The following is a 15664-nucleotide window of genomic DNA, read 5'->3' as shown; positions in this document are numbered from 1 at the left end:
TCATTCTAGTGACTTTCTCAGTGTGCCCCAGTTCCTGAACCCTGGCCATTCCCCATACCTCCCCTTTACCTTATCCCCCTGGAAATGCCTTCTTTCTTTGAGCATGGCCCAGTCTTCATGCAGACCCAGGCCTGCCTTCCCTCAAGCAATGTTCTCCTTTGCCTCCATGGAGTCAGCCCTCAAGTAGAAGCAGGGAAAAGAGAAAGCTTTAGACAATTTGTTCTTGCTGATCTATTGTATTCAGGGATGGGGCCAAGAATAAAGCTAAAACAGCTTAGAAAAGTGAATCCTGTATATAGCTAAAGGTTATAGTTTTCTTCTACTTGCTGCTTATCTGCTGATGGAGAATGATCAAGGCTGACCTTAAGAAAATAGCAGCTAAAGAGGGGACCAGGACAAAGGGGTTGGAAAATCGACAAGCCAGGCACATAGCCCTTAGCTGTGCTGTGTTTTACTCACTTTCTGGCCCTGCTGAATGGTTTTGCTGGGGCTCTGGGTGACCAGACCACCTTCCAGAAACCATTCCTTGCCTCTGCCTGCTTGGCGCTGGATTTCCTCTACTTATGACTGGTGTGTGTGCTCTGACACCCAAGGAGGTGAGGCTCTGGTCATTACTGTTTCCTAGTCACCTGCCTTGGAGAGAATAGTCAGAACACACCCATTTTGCCCCTCGACCTGACCTGTTCAGCCTGGCTGCAGGGGGCCCGAAGTCCTTCCCTGTATGTGCACATGCACACTTACACGGGATGTGCTGGCTAGCCATCTTGGTGTGTTTTCCAATTAATAACTCAAAATCTGAATGTGATAGCTCTTTTCTCCATGTGTCATGAAATCTGAATTTTTGAGGGGTTGTCTTGTCAAGATGCTTGTAGCATCTACAAATAGGATTGTACCAAGGAAATCAAAATACCAGGCTGCACAAAGGAGACTGCCATCTCCCCTTGGGGGTTTCTTCTTTTCTTCTGTTTCCCCAGAATAGTAAGCTCAGGTCTTTTTTTTGAAAATTAATTAATTAATTAATTAATTTTTGAGAAAGAGAGAGAGGCACATAAGTGGGGGTGGGGGACAGCAGGCAGAGAGAAAGGGAGAAGCTGACTCCCTGCTCAGCAGGGAGTGTGATGTGGGACTTGATCCCTGGAGCCTGGGATCATGACCTAAGCCAAAGGCAAACCTTTTATTAACTGAGCCACCCAGGTGCCTGTATGCTTGTTTCTTAACTTAGGATGGTGACTGTCTGTTTCTTCAAAGACTTCCTTGTAGATCAGCTCTGATCTTTGTCTACAGTGAAAATGCTGGGAAGGTCAAACTATGCGGAGTGAAAGTATGAGAAGAGATACATGACACACAGGTCCACAGAGGACAGAGGTCCCCGATGTGGGTGCCCTACCAACTCCATTCTTCTAAGCATAGGCCCAGGGGAGTGCAGACCTCCAGCACCCCCATGGCCATCCACTTCCTAGGCTAGCTACGGAGTGAGAGAGGTTAGAGGGAAGCAAGATACTATCCCTGTCCTCATGGACAGCAGTCTGGTGGGGAGACAGATAATGTAAGACTATCATTATAGGAAAGATAAATGTTAGAAAATTTTTTTAAAAACGATAAGGTGCTATGCTGGTATACAACATAGCCCAGACTGGAACATCAGGGAGGATGACGCTTCTGTGTAGATGTCCAGGATCAGGGGAGATGGTGGGAATGGCGGTGGGCGGGGGCCAGAGGGAGAGAGCACCGCTTTTTGTTGCCAAATCTCGTAGTAGCAGTTGGGGTTGTATTTCACGGCAGTTAGAATCTCCTAGGCAGAAATGTAGCACTCTTCAGATGCCCTGGGAGTTAGTCATAAGTCAATCTAAGTATGGGTCTAATTAATAATGATAGTAACACAACAGTAACACTTATTAAATGCTTGTGTGGGTGTAGGTATTAGGCTAAGTGTCAACGGCCATCTCAGCGAGGCTGTCCCTGGACACTCTGAATAGCAACCCCCTACCTCCTGTGTCCTTTACTCTGTTTTTCTTTTCTCTTCTGTTACCGCTGTCCGACATTGTTTCTTGTCCGTCTCTTGGACTGGAATGTAACCTCCATGGGGGCAGGTAGTTTTGACTGCTTTGTTCATTGCTGTTTGCCCCAGAGCTTAAAACACTGCCTGGCACATACTCGGGACTCAAAACGTACATATTTGTATTTGTATAGGCTTTGTATGAATCATAGTTGTAATGAATGAATGGATAGTATTCATTTAATCTTTGCAACATGTCTATGAAGTAGCCACTATTTGCCTTACTCTGCCGATGAGCAAATGGGCACAGAGGGGTTAAGTAATTTACCAAAGGTCACACAGCCGCTGGAGGGTAGAATCAGCACCTAAGCCCAGGAAGTGTGACTCCAGAAGCTCGCACTGCAGGCGTGTGTGCAAAATGGCAAGAGTACATGCCAGTTGGATTTACAGCTTTTCTCCGGTTAAACGGCATTCTGTTTAAAGACTTTGGAAATATGATCCAGTGTGGTACTGCAGTTTGAGATACTACTGATTTCATAACACAGGAATCATGGAACTGGTGGAGTGTAAGGACAATCATTGGTTAAAAAAACCGTGTGCCAACCCAGGGAACTTGCAATCCAGATAAGATAAGGAAGTACTGAGTCACACTTTCAGATCCTATAATATAACCTGAAGCCCATGTTCCTGGAATATTCCTTCCTTTCCACTGACGTCTTAGTGACTTCACGCGGTGTGGTTACTGGGGATGTGACATATGGAACCATGATTTACTCTTTGACTTGTTTGGTGGAACTAAAACCTTAAAAGTTGTGGTGGTGGTGTATCTGTGTTTAAAAACCTAAGAGTTTTAATAAAGAAAAAAGATGTTTGCCCTGCATATCCATACAGTAGGCCAGAAATTCAGTCTTGATGTGCCGTTTTTCACATCTCTTTACCACTTTGGGCAGAAATTATTTCAGCCTCTGGAATATAAGACTTGTCCCTGAAACTGCCATTCTGACAGTTCTGGCCTCTGACCAATTATTTTTCAGGAATCTAGCTGCCAAGAGTTTGCTTTTTCCTTGATAAGAACGGTTTTATCTTTGTGTGTGTGTATGGAGTTGTCAGAGAAAGGGACTTGGCTTTTGATCTCAGAAACTTCATCTTTTCCCTTCTGCCCACGTCTGCCTGAATCACTCAGCAGTCCCTAACCTCTTTTTCCAAGAAAGCTATTTAGGAGTTTCGGCATTTATGTTGTTACATCTTTGACCCCTCACTGTGTCAGAATTGGTGAGTAGTTCTGGTCCTTTTCACACATCTGTCTTTATGTTGTCTTTCTGGGTCCATCTCTTTGTGTCTGTCTCTGCTCCTTTCTGTCTCGAATGTACCATATGCTCCCTGGCACACATAACGCCAACTTTAGAGTTACAAGAAGTTATGTGTTTACAAAAGAGGGTGTGGAATTGCCACAATTCACTGAGCTACACACTGAAAATCTGTACATTTTGTTCTGTAAAAGGTATACCTCAATAAGAAAAAAGAAATTTTGTGTTTACAAATTTGCAGCAAATGTAATGAGGGTTTGAGCATCTGTCATGTGGATTTAAGTAGGGGTCAGTGTTCCCAACAATATCTCCATTGGTATTATTGTTGTGCAAAGACAATGCCTGTGGCTAGGAAAACTGCCATAAGCAACCGTTTTTCATAGCTTACGAATGCTCAATTTTTAACTTGGAATTTCTGCATACACAGTTAGAGCCACTGGAAACCCATTAGCACCAGGAACTTGAAAACACAGGAACAGTTTCATTGCAGTGAGGACCCATCTAGTAAGGAATCCATGAGAGGGCTTCTGGGGAGCTCAGCTGGTTAAGCATTTGACTCTTGATTTCAGTGCAGGTCATGATCTCAGGGTCATGGGATCGAGCCCGGCATCAGGCTCCACAGTCTGCACTGGGCCTGCCTGTTTATCTCCCTCTGCTTCTTCCCTTGCTCCTTCTCTCCCCTCTCTCTCTCTCAAATAAATACATAAGATCTTAAAAAAATAATAATGCATGAAGATTAAACCAAACGCCTTCTCGTGGATGCCTAAGACAAGTAATTTTTTTTCCTCATCCTCAGATTCCTCATCTGCAAAAAAGGATAACATTTGCTCCTGCTTTATTCCTCAGGTTGTTATGAGGAAAATTACCTTTAAGCCAATGAAGCATATATTTAGTGTCACACAACGGCATCAAAGTCTGTAAGCACGAAAGAAAGAAAAAGCATGCTACCTGCATTCACAGAACTTGGGAACAAGCATAGGAAGGACGACCATTGATATATGTTTACAATAGAAAGTATCACATCATCTAGGTGACAGGGAGCAGAGTGGTCCCAATTCAAGTAAAAGAAACTTTAATTCTGGCTGGTGCCCAATGTCTGGCACAGACATTGGAATGAGACCTTGATGGGTCTCTAGGACAATCCCATGAGTCTGTTAACTGTAAGGCGCGATTCAGTGATAAAATACTACTTGTTACCTCTGCTGGGGCCACTATTCACCTTCCGCAGCAGCCATGGTCCCTCTAGGTAATAAAATAGCATGGTGATTCTAAGAAAGGACCACCTTCCCCGCTTCCAGAACTTCGGGGTAGGCATGACTGACTATGGTATCTTTCAGTCTCAAAGGAGGGGAGGATACATCCCAGGTCCCGCCAGATAGAATAAACACCAACCAAAGGTTAACAGTTAAATTCTCTTTCCATCTTCTAACATTTCCCCCAAGTTCCTCTCAGGTGGGCCCCTTGCCCCCCAGCCCTGTCCCCACTGCCCCCATCTATCACCACATCAACTCTTCTCCCTTACGAGGATCAGAGCAGGCTCTGAGTTGGCCCACATTCAAACCCCGATGATATCAATTTCTAGCGTGTTATAGGGAGCACCTTCCTTTAATCTATAGATAAATTTTACATCTGTAAAATGGGAATGAAAATGACAGTACCCACTTCATAATGTTGCTGGGAAGGTTAAGTAAAATAATGTATCTGGTGTATAACACTTAAAATAGTATGTCTTATATTATCACCTGGAGTGCATGTCGCCAGATTATGGCTGTGGGCCAAAACCAGACATGTCCATTTGTTTGTGGAACGTCCAAGTGTCCCGTCACAACAGCTGGGTGGAACAGTGACAGAGCTGTTACGTCCTACAGAGCTAAGATACTGTCCGGCCCTTTGCAGAAAAAGTGTGCGGACCTCTGACCTGGGATGATGAGAGGAGAAAACTGGCTTATGTGACATTGACAACCAGTTAGATTTTGTCCTTGGTGGGCTCGCCAGTGCCTTTCCCTCCTTATTGTTGGTTCTTAGTGTCTAATGATGTATGGTATGAACCCCTTATAGTGGAGATATCCTTATAGGGAGCTCCACAACTCAGTACCATGGACATTCCTGGGATCTGTTTATTTCCTCCTGCAGTCCAGTATCAGTAGAGAAGGACTACATGGCAGATGTGGGGAAGGTGGGTGACCAATTTCAGCTCTTTTTAGTTATGGCATAATCTCAAATGGAAACTGCAGAATACTGTAAGGTAAAAGTGGCGTTGGTATTATCAGGTGATATCCTAGTCACCAAGCAGAGGGAAGCAGCGACATCGAAAAAGAAGCAAACCATGGCAGGTGGCTTGAAATTTCCTCTGACCTCTTCCTCTGAGCCTTAAATTAAGAGCCCTGTAAAGTCCACTCTGATTCCATTTAAATATTTTTAAAGCACATGCAACATTATTGCTATTTTGTTTTTTCTTTTAAAGATTTTATTTAATTATTTGACAGAGAGAGAGAGCGAGAGAGGGAATACAAGCAGGGAGAGTGGCAGAGGGAGAAGCAGGCTTCCCGCCAAGCAGGGAGCCCGATGCGGAGCTGGATCCCAGGACCCTGGGATCGTACCTGAGCCAAAGGCAGATGCTTAACGACTGAACCATCCAGGCATCCCAACACTATTGCTATTCTAATATGTACAGAAACCTGGGTAGATGGGGATTGTGTAGTGGAGCAGTATTTCTAGGGTTTCGCTATTTGCATGTTGGGAAGAGCACCCAACTGGGTCCAGAAAACATTGCCACGATCTAGATAGGACAACAGGGGCATGGTGTTCCCTCTCTTAGCCTCAGGTTCCCAGTAGAGACAATCTCTTTGTTAACTGATGAAAGATAATAAATGGAAACACTCAAAGAGCAGTGTGTGGCTGTGTATGACTGTGTGGTGGGGTGTTCTGTAAGGAAGGGATTGTAAGCTTTCTTTTGAATGGTAGATGCGGCAAGAAGATATTCTAAAATGAGCTTCAGTCACAGCTGTTTTCACCTACTGCCCCTAGGCCATCTACATCCATTCCCCTTATTCATCCAAGGGAAGGTTGCTTTGGACCACAGCTCTCATCAAGGCGGAGAATGTACCTAGTGTTCACTTGTGCACACATGTCATCCAGAGACGTACAGTCCTAAAATCACTGGTTTTGGGGAGTTGTCTCTTGTCAGTGCAGAGGCTTTTCTTAGTTGAATAAAAAACAGATGCTCACTAATTTTAAAGATTCATTAAAAAACCAACATTTGGGGCACCTGGGTGGCTCAGTCGGTTAAGTGTCTGCCTTTGGCTCAGGTCATGATCCCAGAGTCCTGGGATCAATCCCTGAGTGGGCCTCCTTGCTCAACAGGGAGCCTGCTTCTCCCTCTCCCTCTGTCTGCCACTCACCCTGCTTATGCTCTCTCTCTTTCTTTGTCAAATAAATAAATAAAACCTTAAAAAAAAAGAAAACAAACAACAAAAAAAAACTTCACCAACATTCATTGAGCTCTCACTATATCCCCGGCACTGTAGTCAGTATCTGGGACCGCAAGAGTGGACAGTCATGGTCCCTTAATGACCTCAAATCCAGCCTTGAAATACTCTCTAACAGTCTCGTTCTGAATGTACGCTCCTTTACTTCGTTACAGTCAGCCACAACTGGGAGGCTCTCTGACCCCCTGTGCACGACGCCCTCACTGTCCTTCCCCTACTCTTGATGCCCCTCCTTTCAGTTTCTGCTTACTTTTAGAGTTTCTTGCCCACTAAAGTGCAAATGACAGTTCAGGAGAGTTTTCTTCCTGGGGAACTTGCATTAGAGATCCATGTCCTCCCCACGGCACTTTCCCTGCTGAACCTGGATTTGGCCTCAGGACCCATCTGTCCTTACCAGTCACAGTTGGCAGTCAGGTCTTCAACTATTCATCATGCTTTAAGCCAAGACTGAAAATTCAGGGATCAGATAGCAAACACTAGGTTCAGTTTTTGTGGGGAAGAGGGAAAGGATAGGAACAGGGGTTTTATGTTTTTTTTGGGGGGGGTAGGGAGCCCTGCAGAATGAGATGACAGAGATACAGCCTGTCCCTGTTATATATAAGGTCCCAACTTAGCAAAAGGCATTGCCCAAGGGTGGCAATTATCCTGCAGAAATGTTCACTACCAAGAAGAAAGTTAGAGATGATCTTCACTGGACTGAAAACCTTGTCACAGAGAAAGTGAGGAGTGTGGAATTTATATCCCTATAAAGGCACAGCTACTCAAAATACCCAGCGTAAGTGGAGAATTCAGAGCAGAAGCACCATGCATAGAGAAGGCCCCCGAGGTACTTTAAGGTGCCTAAGTGAACAGTTGGCCTCAAGAAGAATCTAATTTGAATGTTGCAGAGCAATCATACAAGGAGGTCTCTTTTAGAAAGTTCTACCATCTCGTGCACTGTGTTTGACAGAGATAAAGTCCAAAGAAGGACAATGAACACATTCATTAATGAGGACTCAACTTGCTGTTGTACTGTCAAAAAGACTCACCAATTTAAACGATATTCTAAGCTTTCACAGTATTTATTTTTTAATAAAAGGTTGATTTATTTATTTGACAGAGAGTGTGTGGGGCAAGGGGCAGAGGGAGAGGGAGAGAGAATTCCATGCCATCTCCACCCCCCAAGAATGCAGCCTCACACAGGGCTCGATCCTAGGACCCTGAGGTCAAGATCTGAGCCGAAACCAAGAGTTGGATGCTTAACCGACTGAGCCACCCAGGTGCCCCCAGCTTTCACAGTATTTAAATGTGAAAGAATGCATTAAACTTGGGAACCTGCTGGGATATAGTAGATTGTAAACATCTCCATATGGTTATAGAATTTCAAATGCAGCATTATGCCCTCACGAAAATGATAATATATAAATGCAGGAGAGCTTAGTTCAAGTAAATGCATTATTGGAGTTGACAACGAAAGCGTGGACACCTTTAGGACTCATAGGTGGGCTCACTGCCGATCTCTGTGGACCAAGGAACCAACTTGGTATCATCTGGGCTCTCTGAAAAAGCTCTCTTTACCATGTATCGAACTGCAAGTCTCTGAAGCTCCTGTCCAGCTGTCAAAGTATTGGAGTCACTTGTCTACAGGTATGTGACATGTCACGGCTACGTTAATAAGCTGCAGAAATATGCATGAAGTTATATTTCTGCCTGACATCCCATTACCAATATGAAAATAGCATCGACTGTTTTGGTCATTTGTATTGATAATTAACTAGGAAGCTTTAAAATTCCCATTTCCCTAAAAGCTATGTTTTTATAAGTGCTTGATTTTTTTTTCCTCTCAATAATTTTGGGAGGGAGTTTTCAGTGTTTTTACCGAATAAGTATCTTTTTTGTAACTTATAAATGCGCACAGACATAAAAAGTATTAACAATTAAGAGCTCATAAGATACCCCTATTATTTATTATTATTATTATATTACTACTACTGACCCCTATGATTTGTTTTAATTGGATTTTAAACACAGGCTTAACATCATATGTATACAGACCCTATGGTTATCTTAACCAGCAAGATTAACCTTGAACTGTTCCTTTGAGGGTATTGTCTCATTAGATGACTCTTCCTATCACTTCACAGAGAAAGAGTCAAGCCTTCTGCAGTATTTGGAATCATATTTCCCCCCAAATGTGGCTGTAGTGGAGTAAAATAAAGAGCAGACTTAGAGCTGGGGTTTATGCCCCGACTCTGTCAACAACCTAGATTACCTGTTACTAAAGGGACATTTTGTTTAAGATTTCAGAGCCTCAATTTTGCCATCCCTGAAATGGAAACCATAGTTTTTTTTTTTTAATTAAATAGCTCATTTAATTAAAAAAATTTTTTTAATAACAATCTTTGAGAAAAGTCCTGGGTAAAAACTCTAACATTAAACAAGTACAAGACCTTGAGGACATTCTGGGATAATTTACTACACCATGACTTTATCAGTCTCTGTAGTTCTAACAGTAACGGTTTGGTCACTGGTAGTAGACATCTTTTTAATTTTTTTTTTAACCTGCCCAAAAAAACTTTACGTCTTTTTCTGATGATAGTGAAATGATTTTCCATGGAGACATCATTTTCCTACTCCTTATTCCACGTGACGGGAGAAGACCTGCCCAACGTGATGTAAATGTGGCCAAAGTACCAAAACCCTCTGGACACAGTGACTGGTTCGGGAATGATTCTTTCAAGATGAAACCAGGTAAATAAAAACTGGACTCTGGAATTTACTGGGCAGGGACTCTCTTTCAACGAGAAGAAGTAAGGACATTAGGAAGTAAGTCTAGAGGTGCTAATGGTCGTCTTACCAGCAGATAGACCGATTTATTGAAGCTAACTATAAACGAACTATTGAAACTAACAGAGAGAACAGCAGGAGATGGAGAAGAACAGATCCTGAATTGCGTCATTGGAATCCCTGGCCTCATCATCCCTGAGGTTTCACTTGTGCACCTTTTAGTTCTCCAGCCCATGGATTTTTTTTCCACTTCAGACTTTGGAGTTGAGTTTCTGTCACTTGCCATGAAGAGAGCCTTGACTGATTCACTTACTTCTCACTATGAAGGAGATGCTCTATAAAGAGTCCACGGCCAAGCTATGTATGACTCATGGTTGCGTCAAGAGATCCAGTGTGCTAAATGTCAGTGATATGGTTGTGTGATGGCCTTCACCCCATCTTCTGCTAGACTGCCTAATAGACCTTGAGTCTGGATATTCAGAGTCTAGGCTCTCAGCACTGCAGCCCACCTAACTGCAGCTAACAGGTGAGTCTGCTCTTTTGTTCAGGTTGATGCTGGCTTTTAACCCTTGAGGTAGGATACGCTTCTAATAAATCCTTGTAGAACCCTTTCTGATGACTCAACTCCTCCCGATTCATTTGGGATTTCTTACTGTCTGCAGAAACTTAAATATTACCTGAATCACACCCTTTCCTAAACCACCATTGGCTTTCTTGGACTTTGGTGCCTGGACTGGATTGGAGCTTGCTCTGAATTACTCCTGACTATAACACCAAATTTGAACTCCTGACCACCATCCTCCTCTACCAGAATAGGACCAAACTTCCTTTCTCAGTTTTTCCTGGCTCCTGGACAATTCTTACTTACCCTTCTACCGTTCTTTAGGAGTGAAGAAAGCCATTTCATTTATAGATCTCTACGCTTAGATATAGCGAGGCTATATCAGGATCTTGAATGTGCTTTTTAAAACTAAATGCAAGTTTTAATTTTTCATGTACCAAGTGCCTATCCCCCACCCACAACCCCGAAATCAGAATCATGCCGGAGTTCTCTGGCCAGACTCTACTTGGGAAACCAGCCAAAGGAAATCTCTGCAACAGACTGGTCCAGCCCAATTAGAGGAGCTGGAGTACGTGTTACTCCAACAAAAAGAAGGCCTGCCCGGAGTCATCCAGCCCGTCCTCATGCTGGCCCAGCCAAGGCGGGAAAAGTGGAGAATGGCCACTAAAGACAGAAGTGACTTCATGCTCTGTGTCTGGAATCGCCTCTGAGCTTGTCCTAGCAATGGACATTGGGTGCTGACCAAGAGGACTTTGATGATTGTTGGTAACTTTGGGCAAATGGGTCCTTTGCTGGGACGACTCTTCTCATTTCCAGGTTGGTGCCTCAGTCTCTATGTCATCTGAAGCAATGAGTCCTGGGTTTCCTGCCTGGATGTGGGAAGCTGAAGACAGAGCTCCAAGACTTAGTCTACTTTAAACTGAGGAGCCAGGGAAGACTGCCTAGCCCAGACCACTGAGGTAGCCATGATTTCCTTCTTTTCAGATAACCCAGGATCATGACCAGCCCTTGGACTCTTGAACCTCTCAGGGCCAATGGAGAGGACATGGGTCCAAGAGAGGAGTTCAGAATGCCTCCAAGACAACTTAAACCAGGAAAGGAGAGTAGAGTCCCATGCCAGAATTTAAAGGGGGGCCCAAACTCAAAGGGGGCCAATTCTTTCGTTAAGAGCTGACCAAAGGGCTGAGCACCCAGGAAGTTGAGGTCAGAGGAAACGGAAGACTGCCAAGAGGCCATGTAGTGATCCCGCCCCTCCCACCGCAGGCCTTGGATTTTTGTTCATGGCTGGGGGGAGGGAAGGGGTGGTGAGTCCCAGTCCTGCACTGTAAACTGAACCGTGGGTGACAATTTCCATTTAAACAATAAATGCTGGCTACACCCTAGGCTGGCTCAGCAAAGTCTATTAAACACATCATATAGGAACAAAGATTTATGCCTACAAGCAATTTGTTCTGAGTTAAAAAAGAAACAAAACAAAACCTACCAATGAACTTAGGCACACACCTTCTGTGTAAAGCTGGAGACAGTCTGTCCTGTACCTGGGTAAATGCAGAGTAGTTTTGAACATATGGTAAGTGCTCGATGACCACTTTATGTTTGATAGATTAGTTATTCTATAAAAGTTTATCATGTTCTTTTCATTTGTTTTCTTTTTTTGTAACTCATTTTCAATAAACTTCTGTTTATGACATGCAGAATCCTAATAACAGACACGATCCATGTCAGTGTGCCTTAATTCTTCCTTTTCCTGGAATATATTTGTTGAGATATATATCACATATATAATAGGTATTATATACAAAAATCTGTATAAATTTAAAAGGAAAAATTTGTTTCTTTTGAGAGTTAATGGAAGACTTTTACCAATCGCGTAATAAAGCATAGCTTTTCCTTAAAGATAAATTCTCCATTTCAAAAGTTGATGACAAGGACAGCAGGGATAAAGAATTTCAACGGTTTAAATTTAAGGTCCTGGGTAAAGTCCAACTGGAGAATATGTTGTGATTATGAGAAGTTGGCTTTTTTTATCTGATTATTTTTTACAGAGTCAGAAACACCCAGAGGGTAGTCAGGGGCACTGAGCAGTGACACAGTGAAGAGGACCGGGACATTGTCCCAAGGCTGTAGGACACCACGTGCTCTGCCCAGCTCCCTGTGGAGGTGGTTCAGCTCTCGAGAGTCAAACAGATAGTTATTCAGGCCCAGTTCTTGAATTTCAGCATATTTCAGCTTGTGAAAAGACAAAAGCCAATTATTGATAGCTATGCTGACCTCAGATCTGTGGTCTATCTTAGTGAAATGATCTTCCAACCATATCATTGCCAGTTAGAACATGTTGATACAAGTTTAGTGGGGAAAAAAAAAAAACAAAAAACCCCAAACCCAAGAAATAGATATTCTCCTTGAATTTTGTGTTTTCAGTCACCAACGTGGTTTTAATCCTGCTAGCTCTTTTTGCCAGCCAAGCTCTCTCTTCTGTAAGATCATTCCAACCTCCTGGGAATGACTATGGGATCATATTATCCTCAGACTGTGGTTAGCTGTGACCTGCCTCTCTGTCTCCCCCCAGAGAATGTGTCTCCTAAAGGGTCGGAGCTGGATCTGGCTCAAATCTCTAGCCTGTGTTGGGCCAACAAGTGTTTTGAATATGGCAGGTGCCCAGTAGCTATACTCTGGAATTTTGAAGTTGAGCTGAACAAGACCTTGCCATCACCGATTGATAATTAAAACAGGATTCAGATTAGGACTTTTTCCTTCCCAACTTCAGCACCCACAGCCTCCTGTGGAAATCCCAGGAGCCCAGGTGCCCTGCATCTTCGTAAGCCAGCCCCACTCCCACCGAAGGTCTTTTCCCAGGCTAACAGCAGCAGCTACCCCACGCCTTCTCTCCGGCCTCTGCTTGTCTTGCATGCTCAACCTCTATGCCCTGGGCTCAGCGCTGCATTTGAGAAGGGTCAGAAGCTGAAGTCAAGGCTTCTGATATTTCATGATATCTGTAAATCATAGTCATACAGCTACCTTTTTCTGAAGCTCTGTTACATCCTTGCTGGACATGTTTAAAACCTGTTATTTATGAACTTTGCCTCAACCCGGAAGGGTGATTCCCTTTGCTAATTCATCTGTGTGGACAGTGAGGATCCCTGATTTAATGAAACTCCTGTTCCTATGGAAAAAGAGAGACAACAAACAAGTAAACAAGTTAATTTCGGATAGTGACTACACAACGAAGGAATTACAGCTGGGTTCTGATGTAGTTAGCACTGCTTTAAATATCAACATCAGGGAAAATCTCTCCAAGAGGGTGACATTAGTGCTGAACTCCAAATGAGACAAAGGAGACTGGCAAGGTAAAGAGCATTCATTCACAAGGACCAGCATGGGCAAAGCTCTGAGGAGGGTAAGGGCTTGTCACTTTATTAAGTTATCTATGCATCTGTTTGCTTTCTCTGCTAGAGTCTGAGCAAATATTCTAGTTCACCTACACACTTGGAAAGGACTTTTCTTGCTAGTAACTGGGCTTTCCATCCCCAGCATCCCTCCAGCACAGCTGGGACACCCTATTACATTTATAAGCATATTCTTTATCCTTCAAGACACAATCGAAACCCCACCTTGCCTTCCTATCTTGATCTTCAGTGAATTAATCTTGTATTTGTTTTCTCTTGGTTTATCTTGCCATATGAAACATGGGTCATCACTCCGGCGAAGCTTACTTTCAACAGATTTCCTAAGCATCAACCTTGTGCTGGGCACGGGATTAAGGCTTGGGACCTAAAGACAAGGTCTTTAGGGTGGTAACTGCTCTGTGACACATACATGTTTTGATAATTAGACGTGCAATATAGATCGCTTTTTCCAGCAATGGTGTGGACAATTGATTGAAAAGCAACCAGACCGTATATAGGGAAAACAGTAAGTACGTGTAGCTATATGCACGTGAATGTGTGTGTGTGTGTGTGTGTGTGTGTGTGTGTGTGTGCACGTGTGGTGTTGTAGGTAGCTGCTGTTTTTGTAACACTAACACCTATCCCCCCTTTTTCCCTGGAAAGAACACCCTGTTTTCATTGATTACCACCCCCCCTCATTGCCACTACTACTGTTCCATGAGGTTGGGTGAGATTGATTCCAGCTTTAGATTCCAGAAAGACCATGTCATAGGTCCTGGCTAATCAACACCAGGTAATCCTGAACTTTTTGCTAGGAAAAAAAAAAATGAGAAAAGCTTTCTTTCCTTTGGGATGGTTGAAAGGCTAGGATGCATGACTGGGGCTCTGGAAGATATCTTACCATCATGGGGGAGGAGCCTGTGGAGAGCAGAGCCCCATACAGAGAAAATCTGCCATAAAATATAGGGACGTACCATGATGAGCTCCCAGATCTAGCTGGACCCCCGTAGCTCAGTTAAATGAACCAAAAAATTCCCTTTCCTATTTGATTTGAGTTGGGTTTTCTGCTACTTGCAACCCAACTATTCCTAAATGATATAGATGAGGAGGAGCCTAAGGGACACTGACATTAGTTACCCAAGATCCCACAGCTAGGAAGTAGCTGTATTTACTTTATTTATTTAATTTAAAAAAAAAAGTGTTTCTAAGATTTATTTATTTATTTATTTGACAGACAGAGATCACAAGTAGGCAGAGAGGCAGAGAGAGAGAGAGGAGGAAACAGGCTTCCCGCCGAACAGAGAGTCCTATGCGGGGCTGGATCCCAGGACGCCGGCACCACGACCTGAGCCGAAGGGAGAGGCTTTAACCCACTGAGCCACCCAGGCACCTCAGCTGTGTTTACTTTTAAACCCAGGAAACTGATCTCTGGAGACTTTGTTCTAGATTACCTCTTAGGTCAGGGTGGGGAGGGAGAGGAACAGATAGATTTGGGAGATGTAGAATGTGCAGACAGGCTGAACATGGTGAATCAGGGCATCATGACTTACATGTCAGGGAGATGATGGTATCACTCATGGATAAAGAGGAATTACCATACAGAGGACATATTTGGGCGTGGAGAGGAGTTGGAAGAGATGAGTTGTGTTCTTGATGTTTTGAGTATGGGGTGTCTATGGGGCATGCGAATAGAAATGCCTAGACCACAAGTGAGCAAAAAGCTCTAGGCTAGATTCACTCAGTCTTTTAACAAGTCCTTATTAAAGGTTAGCTCTTGGGAGCCCCTGGACTAGATTAATGGGGATATATGGGAGAACTCCGTAGTCACAGACTTTTTCAGACTTACAGAGTTTATATTTAAGTCTGAGTTATCAGTGTATCAGTGATCTTTGGGGTGATATGGGTAAGTGAGTGTACCCAGGGATTGTATATAGAGCAAGAATAAAACAAAATCGAACTTCTGTATCTCAGTTTCCTTATCTATAACTACCCCATGGGGTTGTTACAAAGGTTAGGCTTTTAGAACGACACTTTGCATATTGAGCCAACTGTATATCTTAACCGTGATGAGTGAGAGGTGCTGCTGATGTTGTTAATAAAGGGGGGTGGGAAGTGTCAGAAGTTAGGGTTAATGCATAACCTGGAGGTACAATTGTGCT

At 43.5% G+C, this 15664-nt stretch overlaps 1 long non-coding RNA gene across 2 annotated transcripts in view; it reads left to right on the top strand.

Annotated features, from left to right (window-relative positions):
- The window catches only part of LOC116574352, a 38650-nt gene extending 26837 nt beyond the window's left edge, over positions 1 to 11813 (top strand). Inside the window, exons 1-3 of one of the 2 annotated variants that reach the window (XR_004279235.1) lie at positions 6728 to 8417; positions 9370 to 9521; positions 9813 to 11813. This is a non-coding gene — a long non-coding RNA (uncharacterized LOC116574352). Of the gene's footprint in view, positions 1 to 6727; positions 8418 to 9369 lie in introns of those variants that run through there. The other variant, XR_004279234.1, reaches the window with a different exon arrangement.
- The last annotated feature ends 3851 nt before the right edge of the window (positions 11814 to 15664 follow it).

This window comes from Mustela erminea, chromosome 15 (genome assembly GCF_009829155.1).
Source record: "Mustela erminea isolate mMusErm1 chromosome 15, mMusErm1.Pri, whole genome shotgun sequence".
NCBI classification, from domain to species: Eukaryota; Metazoa; Chordata; class Mammalia; order Carnivora; family Mustelidae; genus Mustela; species Mustela erminea.
This window is presented reverse-complemented; position numbering and strand designations above follow the sequence as displayed.